Source organism: Drosophila suzukii, unplaced genomic scaffold (assembly GCF_043229965.1).
Source record: "Drosophila suzukii unplaced genomic scaffold, CBGP_Dsuzu_IsoJpt1.0 scf_9, whole genome shotgun sequence".
Taxonomy (NCBI): Eukaryota; Metazoa; Arthropoda; class Insecta; order Diptera; family Drosophilidae; genus Drosophila; species Drosophila suzukii.
This window is the reverse complement of record NW_027255941.1, coordinates 1,638,758-1,647,639: the sequence shown is the minus strand read 5'-3', so window position 1 is coordinate 1,647,639 and position 8,882 is coordinate 1,638,758. Positions and strand designations below refer to the sequence as shown.

The window sequence follows — 8,882 nt, the reverse complement described above, 5'->3', positions numbered from 1 at the left end:
GATTGCGGAAAATTTTCTAAAAAAGAACAAGAAGGCAAATAAATACAGCGTTGAGAATCCGACTAACTCGAACAAAAACAACAACAATAATAATCGTGAACTGATAAAATATTATGATCATCAGCATCGAGGTCGTCGAGAAGGAGAACAATAGCAGCAGCAGCAACAACAACAACAACAATATGTTGAAATGCTTAAACACAAAAGACGATACTCTCCAAAGAGGGTTATGCGAAGAAGACTAGACAACACCGACAACACAAACAACGATTTGGCGATAAAAGTGAGAAAATTTAAATCCTATAATGCAAACAGAAGGAAAAGAGGACCTTATCAACGAAGAAACATCCAGCATGAGGATGCTGCTGCTGCTGCTGCTGCTAATGATGATGATGATGATGCTAATGTGTTTGATATGGAATTTAATCGTCCGCAAATAACGAGTTTTCCAATAACCAACAACAACAACAACAACCCACCCGACTTGATAGATACTTCCAACGATATCCTATCAGACTATACTTCATTTTTGTATAGTCAAGGACAAAATACTCTAATTTATTAGAAAAAAACAGTCCTGCACACACACAAAAACGGGGGAACGATGATGACCACAATGCAGTAGTTAGTAGTAGTACATCTGCTGCTCTCCGTCTCCCTCCTGCTCCCCCTGCCCCCCCCCCTGCCCCTGTAAATTGAAAAATAATAATAATACAATTATTATTGATAAGGAAAAATGGAAATTGACTCCATTGTTATTTCACACGAAGCCCGCGCATTATTCAAATCTGGACTTGAAAAATTATCGAGATATTCTGTTAAGAACAAACGCACACAAACGAAAATATCAGAATAGTTCACAAGTTAAGGGGTCTAAATCATTTAAGTATCAGCATATCATAAAAAATCTATTCAAACCGAAAACACAACTTATTGGTAAAGGTTTGCTTACAACACAAACAGCAGCAGCAGCAGCAGCAGCAGCAACAACAAAATCTTACTCCACGGAGGATAGAGGATACAAGTATTGGGATGATCCGAATGAATTAATCGAGAGATTACGATTACTATTAGCATCCGAGAGGGCTGGAAATACCAATCACAAAAACGAAATTATATCCATTATTGAAGAGCTTAGAGAGGCAAATATAATAAAATGAATCAGATTAATAAATTTGGTGAAAGCTTGTCGTCCGGAGGAGTAGGAGGAGGAGGAGGAGGAGTAGGAGGAGCAAGTCTAAAAAAATATATTTTAAATCGACAAGAGAAAACGGATATTGATTTAAACAGCTTGAGACAGAGCATAAATATTTTAAAAAGCAAAATAATTACATTGGAAACAAACCTTCAATCAGAGGTCACTGAAAGTGCGAATCTTATAAAATTAGCTCTAGAGGGCTACTCTCAAGATATTTATACCAAGTATATAGAGCGTGTTTGTGGGGAAGACAACAAATATGCCACCCTTATATTTATAATTAATAACGCACGAATAGGTTATATTAAAATGTATAGCGTTTATTCGGAGCGGCAGACGGACTGTGAATGTGTAAAAAGCTTGGCTCCAAGATCTTCATATAGACATATGCAGGCTTACAAAGTAGTTGCTGAATAGATAAGCGACAGCTTTAGTGGTATAAGAAAGAATGCGAAAGATAAGCAGAGAGCGCTGTAGGTGCCGTCGTACACCTATGCGCGCATGACTAGGCGCTGGCGATCTGCTCCGAACATACTCCCCCCGTTGGAAGGGGTAAGGTTCCAACTATCTCGGAATCGATTGGCAGAACGGCTAGCTTGGCGACGGCTCTCTTGATCAACCCGTAGCTGTGCGGACCATAGCTACTCTGATGACTCCGTCACCGCCGGGTATGACTTCCTGGATGCATCCAAGCTGCCATCTCAAGGGTGGAACGTTGTCCTCCTTAAGCAAAACTATGCGTCCAACCTTTATGTTAGACGTTTCGACGCGCCACTTGCTCCTCTCTTGAAGTAGGGACAAATACTCGCTGCTCCACCTTTTCCAGAAATGTTGCTGCATCTGGGTAACCCGCTGCCATCTGCTGAGGCGGTCTTCGCGGAGATGAGTAATGCCAGGCTCAGGAAACTTAGTGTAGCTGGAACCCTTCAGGAAATGCGCCGGTGTTAGCACCTCAAGGCTTTCAGCATTTTCTGAAATTGGACAGACTGGACGGGAGTTAAGGATGGCAGAAATCTCATATGCAAGAGTTCTTAATTCATCGATGGCTAAGATGGATGCACCGACGACTCTGTAGAAGTGAAGTTTAGCTGACTTCACAGCGGCCTCCCATAAACCACCGAAGTGCGGGGCACGCGGAGGGATGAACTTCCAATCGATCTTATCAGCTAAACAGACGGAAGATATCGATGATGTGTGCTGCTCGCTCAAAAAGAGCTCTTTCAGCCTGGCAAGCTCGCTCTTTGCACCGACAAAGTTTGTAGCATTGTCGCTCCAAATGGTACGCGGACTGCCTCTAAGGCTAATGAATCTCCTCAGCGCTGCGATGAAAGAATCCGTCGTGAGATCCTGGACCACTTCCAAATGAGCAGCCTTCGTGGAAAAACAGACAAAGACGGCGATATAGCACTTGTGGGGTGCCTTATTTCTGGCCTCTGCCTTATGATAGAATGGCCCACAATAGTCCACTCCTGTGGTATGAAAAGCTGGATTAGGCTGCACTCTATTTGCTGGAAGGCTACCCATGACGTGCTCCCAAGTAACAGGCTTCATTCGGAAACATCGGACGCATTTGTTGATAACGCTGGCGACGAACTTGCGGCCTCCAATCGGCCAGTACCTTTGCCGTAATGCGGCAAGCAGCGCCTGCGATCCTCCATGCAAATATTTCTCATGATAATAAACGATGATCGCCTTGGTGGCTGGATGATCCTTGACCAACAGTATCGGATGCCTCGTATCGTAGTCCAAGTTTGCGTTCTGAAGCCTTCCACCCACGCGAAGTAGCCCATCGGAGCCGAGTATAGGCCTAAGCGAAACCAGCTTGCTTTTCTGTGGAAACTGCTTGCCCTGGCTAAGAGATCCATACTCCTTCGCCAAGTTAACCTGTTGGATGCTCCTCAGAAGAAGTACAGTTCCAGAGTTGATCTCCTCCACCGAAAGTCGACCTTTTAACGACGCAGATTTGGCTCTGCAATTTGAAATGAATCGATAAATGTATGCAAATACGCGCAGCAACTTATCAAAAGAGTTGAGGAATTTGCAGTTTGATGAACTGTCTATGCAAACGGCCCCAATTAGAGCCACAGAACGGCGCTCTGGAAGATCCTTTACTGAGTCTAGCAGGGACGGCCAATTTGACGAGCTTTGCAGAAGGAATGGAGGCCCGTTAGTCCAAAGGGAATGTTCCAACAATTCTCTTGGGGTACATCCTCGCGACACGACGTCTGCCGGGTTCAAGTTTGTAGGAACGTGATGCCAAGACATGTCTTTCGTCATCTCCTGAATTTTCGCGATTCTGTTTGATACGAAAACGTTAAACTCCCTCGGAGGTTGCCGAATCCACGCCAACACAATGGACGAGTCCGACCAGCAATGAAAGGTGCAATCGAAATCTATGGCTTCCTTGGCGTTTACGATTAGCTCAGCCAATAAAAGCGGTAAGTTCTAGTCTTGGAATTGTTAAGGCCTTCAATGGAGCTACCCTTGACTTGGCACAGAGCAGATGGACTTTCGATTCTCCATTGGTCTCCGATCGCAAGTATAGACACGCTCCATAAGCCAATTCAACGGAAGCCCTTGGTTGCAGTACGAATCGTGGGAATTTTAAGTTCTGTACGACCGATAACTGTGAGGTCAACTCCCCCCATGACGAAAGAATGGGCTCTGGCAGTGCATCATCCCAATCCACGTTCGCACTCCATAGAGATTGCAGAAAAATCTTAGATTTTGTGATAATAGGAGTTATTAAACCGAGTGGATCATAGAATTTGGCAATCGTCGACAATGCAACCTGCTTAGTGGGTCGTTGATTGATTGGCAGTTGAGAAAAATGAAATAGGAGCTGATCAGAAGATGGATCCCAGACTAACCCCAATGCCTTGGCGACATCCGATCCATCGTGAAATTTGATTAACTGCTCCTTGTCGCATTCAGACTCTCCTTCAAGGGCTGCTGACTCATTCGAACACCATTTGCGAATTGGAAAGTGGCCTCGCGACAGTAGTTCCTTCACCTGACGACGAATTTCTCTCACCTCCTCAACTGAGTCCCCACCAGATATTAAATCATCCACATAGAAATCTCTACGAACAATTTTTGCTCCAATGATTCCTCCTCATCGTAAGAGAGTTGATGCATGGCCCTTATAGCCAAGAAGGCAGCTGGCTTGGTTCCATAAGTCACCGTGTTCAATTTAAAAACACTCAACTCTACCCTGGAGCTCTCTCTCCAAACGATGCACTGCAAGAAATCATTCGGGTACGAGACACGCACGCAACGGTACATCTTGCAGATATCTCCACAAAGGGCAACTTTAAAAAATCGAAAGCGAAGCATTATATTGAAGATTTTTTGTTGAATTGTTGGTCCTGCCAGAAGTAAGTCGTTCAGAGAGCTACCAGAAGTTGATTTAGCAGATCCATCAAAAACGACACGAAGCTTCGTACTCGTGCTCTCCTGCTTATGTACGCAATGGTGGGGCAAAAAGAATTGTGTTTCTGGCGGTTCCTTAGTTACAAGAGACATGTGACCTAGGTCGATATACTCCCTCAAAAATGCTGAATACTGAGCTTTCAGGGCTGGGTTTCTATCTAATTTAGCTTCCAAACTCTTGTGGTCAAGAGACGAACAGAGTATTGGCCGTTTCCAAGTCGAATGCAATTTTCAGTAAAAAGTTGCTCACATCGCAAGTCTTCCGGCAATAAAGATGGCTTAGACGAAGTGAAGTCCTCAATTTCCCAAAATCGCTTTACAATGGCGGAAAGTGTGTCATCGGAATGATCAGCTGGGTCCTTGATGCTGGCTTGTAAAACCGATTTATGAGTTGGCATGTTCGATGATAACCCTCCAGAGACTATCCAACCAAGCTTGGTGTTCTAAAGAGTTGGTTATGAAGTTTAGCTGGGAGGCCGAATCTAAAATTGCTCGGCAAGGCATAAATGCTCCAATTCTATTTCTGACGTAGATAATAGCAGTTGGAAGCAACACGTAGTCGATCGGCAAAATATTTAAGGTTTTGGGTGGAGGGCTTGGTAAATGATGATCAGGATGCGATGATGTATGCGAACATGATACTAATGCTGATGAAGTAATGGTAATGGTAATGGCTGAGAGCTCGAGGATGGGTCGCATGATGGAGATGAAAATGAGGTTGATGTTGCGGATGGGTCATGGTTCATGTGTAATAATGAATGGTGCTTCATGCGACAATACTTGCAGTGAGTCGACTTGCATTGCTGCAAACTATGCCCCTTGCGCAAACAGTTGAGGCAAAGGTGCAACTTCTTTGCTTCTCTATATCGAAGATTCGGACTCAAATTTAAAAATCGAGAACACTTTGGCAAATAATGATCCCGTGCATCGCAAAATAAGCATGTCAAATGATTTGAGTTAGTAGCAGATGCAATAAGTGTATTTTGGTTATATTTGTGCAAGTTTTTTCCCACCTGCTGGCCTGGTGTTTGAGTTACCAAGGCTTGATCCAAGTTTTCCATCATCCTGCACCTCTTTTCCAAAAACGACTCCATAGCATCCCAGGTAGACAGCTCAGTGATTGACAAATCCTCTTCCCATTTTTCCCGCGTCCTCTGATCCAGTTTCCGAGTGACGATGTGAATTAAAAGTCCATCCAAAATTTGTTGAGTATTGGCCAGGGTTCGAATTGCTCGCAGATGCGAATTTATGCAATCGCTCAGCTCCCGAAGACCCTTCGAAGATCCCTTCTCGACACCCTTTAAACCGAATATTGCCTGAACATGTGCCTGAAAGTGTAAAACTTTATTATCAAATCGATTAACCAGCAAATTCATAGCCCTTTTAAAATTAGCATTCGAGGGTTCGAGCGAGCGTATGGTTTCCAGAGCCATGCCGCCCAAACTCGAACGCAAATATTGTAATTTTTCAATGTCGCTTAGCCCATCATCATTTCCGATGACCGTAGTGAAAGTCGCAAGAAAATCCGGCCACTCAGAGTAGGATCCATGAAAACGAGCAATTTCCAAATTTGGCAACCGAGGCTTTCTAGATCGAAAAGAAAGAATTTCCAGCGTTTGAACCCGGCAATTGTGACTTGCGATAACCCGCCAAGCCTCGGCTTAGTTTCGCCTTCACATCCATGAAGACTTCAGCAAATTCAATCCGATGGTCGCTCGAGATCTCTGCAAAATCCAGTCTTTCCAACGATGTCTGCGCAGAATCAAATGCCTGGTTTAGGGAATTGATCCATTCCATTCGCGCCAGCAAATCAGCTTCGTCAAACTGATTAACCGCATCAGCGTTTAAATAGCATTTCATCGAGCTCATTTGCCGCAAAATAGATTGGGCTTTGACTCGGTAGTAGTCGACGTCACTTGTGGATTCATTTTGAGCCCGAACCGAGTTTTCCGTATCAGACATTTTTCAATCACGAGAAAGGAAAGAAAATGAAATGAAAATGAAATAAAATAAAATGTCCGACCGCGTTAGAGGCACAAAACACCGTATACCCTTTACCACGAAAACGTGGAGGTTATCAAGCGTCGCCGAGATGCAACGGAACCTTTAACTTGGTTGTTGTTGTTCTTGCCGATAAATTGCCTGCCTAGCAACAGCTGATTATGTAACTGGCAAACGAATGTATGTATGGCTATATGTACATATATATATGTAATATGCGCTATTAACAAAGATTAAATGCGATTCACTTTGTTAAGAATTGTTTGCACAACACAGTTTTGGTGTTTTTTCACATCGCAAAATGTACAAAAAAAATGTACTTTTATATGCATTTATGTATGTATATGCACTTCGTATATTTGTGCCCGAATGGACGATAACGACGGTGAAACAAAGCGTTTGTTTAAACTATATTAAACAATCGCGAGACCGAGCTGCAGACTCCGATAAAAACTGCTATCACGTCGGGGTAACAAAATGTTTGTGGTGAATACAACAAATATGCCACCCTTATATTTATAATTAATAACGCACGAATAGGTTATATTAAAATGTATAGCGTTTATTCGGAGCGGCAGACGGACTGTGAATGTGTAAAAAGCTTGGCTCCAAGATCTTCATATAGACATATGCAGGCTTACAAAGTAGTTGCTGAATAGATAAGCGACAGCTTTAGTGGTATAAGAAAGAAAGCGAAAGATAAGCAGAGAGCGCTGCAGGTGCCGTCGTACACCTATGCGCGCATGACTAGGCGCTGGCGATCTGCTCTGAACAGAGCGATTAGAAGAAAATATTCAACGGCTTGAGGACGTTCTCTTTAAATTACTCTCTACACAGCTACCTACGGATGAGGTGAAAAAAATTAAAGTACAGTTCCCCATTATTGTTAAATATATTGACAATAAAATAAAACAAAATGAGTGAACACAACTACAACAACAACAACAACAATAACTTGAATGCGGATAAAAGACAACTCACCGAAGAGTTGCATAGACAAGGACGAAAAATTTTATCATACGACGTGATAATGAAGGGGATAGATGATTTATGGCAAGCCGATTTAGTTGAAATTATATAATAAGGGATATCGTTATCTGTTAACTGTTATTGACACGTTTTCGAAGCAAGCATGGGCTGTTGCTATTAAAAACAAAACAGGAGACAGCGTCACAAAGAATATGAAAAGCATTTTCGATGATGCACAAAGAAAACCTAAAAACTTACAAACAGATGATGCTAAAGAATTTTTCAATAAGACATTTCAAAATCTGATGAAATTAAATCATATTAATCATTATTCAACGTATAGTATTTTAAAAGCAAGCATCGTTGAACGATTTAATAGAACCATCAAAAATATGATGTGGAAAGAGTTCAGCTATCAAGGTAGCTACAAATGGATTAATATCTATAAGGCATTGATTGCTAAATATAATAACACATACCATAAAACAATTCTGATGGCGCCAAACGATGTATGTTTTCTAAATGAAGAATTACTCCTCCAAACCGTTTACAATCATCTGAAAATCACTCATAAACCAAAATTCAAAGTTGACGATTATGTGCGAATAAGTAAATATAAACATGTGTTCGAAAAAGGTTATACTCCAAACTGGACAACTGAGATATTCCAAATCAAACGGATACAAAATACCAATCCCATTACGTATATATTAAAAGATTATCAGGGAAATGATATTAAGGGAGGATTTTACGAATATGAGCTGATGAAAACTAAATTTCCCGATACATATCTAGTGGAGAAGGTTATTAGACATCGAAATGGTAGAGCATTCGTTAAATGGTTAGGATTCTCATCAGAGCATAATTCCTGGATTGATTTGTAAACACACACACACGCAGCATACTATATATGTGTATGTGTAAAGCCTATAAACATTTCATTCCCTCCCGAACCGTTAAGATGTCGATAACATTAACACTAACAGGCAATACGTCAGTACTTGTTGCAGATTATTTTCCTCCAATTGAACTTGAACAGAACTATCAGTGTGCGTTAATCAGTCTGGACACTAATAATTCGATTCCAAACGTTGACGTAGACAATAATTTATTTCATATTGGTAAACATTTGATAAAAATCCCCGTAGGTTCCTATGAAATCAGCGATATTAATGATCTATTGACACGAAAATATAGAAAGTTAACACAGAATGAGACCGACGGAAGTCCCAAATTTTATCTAGTTCCAAACTATAACACTTTGCAATCAGAAATTTTGTCT

The 8,882-nt window shown here is 41.7% G+C and overlaps 1 long non-coding RNA gene across 1 annotated transcript; it reads right to left on the bottom strand.

Moving 5' to 3' along the window:
- Nucleotides 1-1,497: 1,497 nt before the first annotated feature.
- Nucleotides 1,498-6,683, bottom strand: LOC139355112 (uncharacterized). The gene is made up of 2 exons (XR_011605846.1): nucleotides 5,644-6,683; nucleotides 1,498-2,169 (listed from the first exon to the last, which is right to left on the bottom strand). It is a non-coding gene; the product is annotated as an uncharacterized lncRNA (long non-coding RNA).
- Between the last annotated feature and the right edge of the window lie 2,199 nt (nucleotides 6,684-8,882).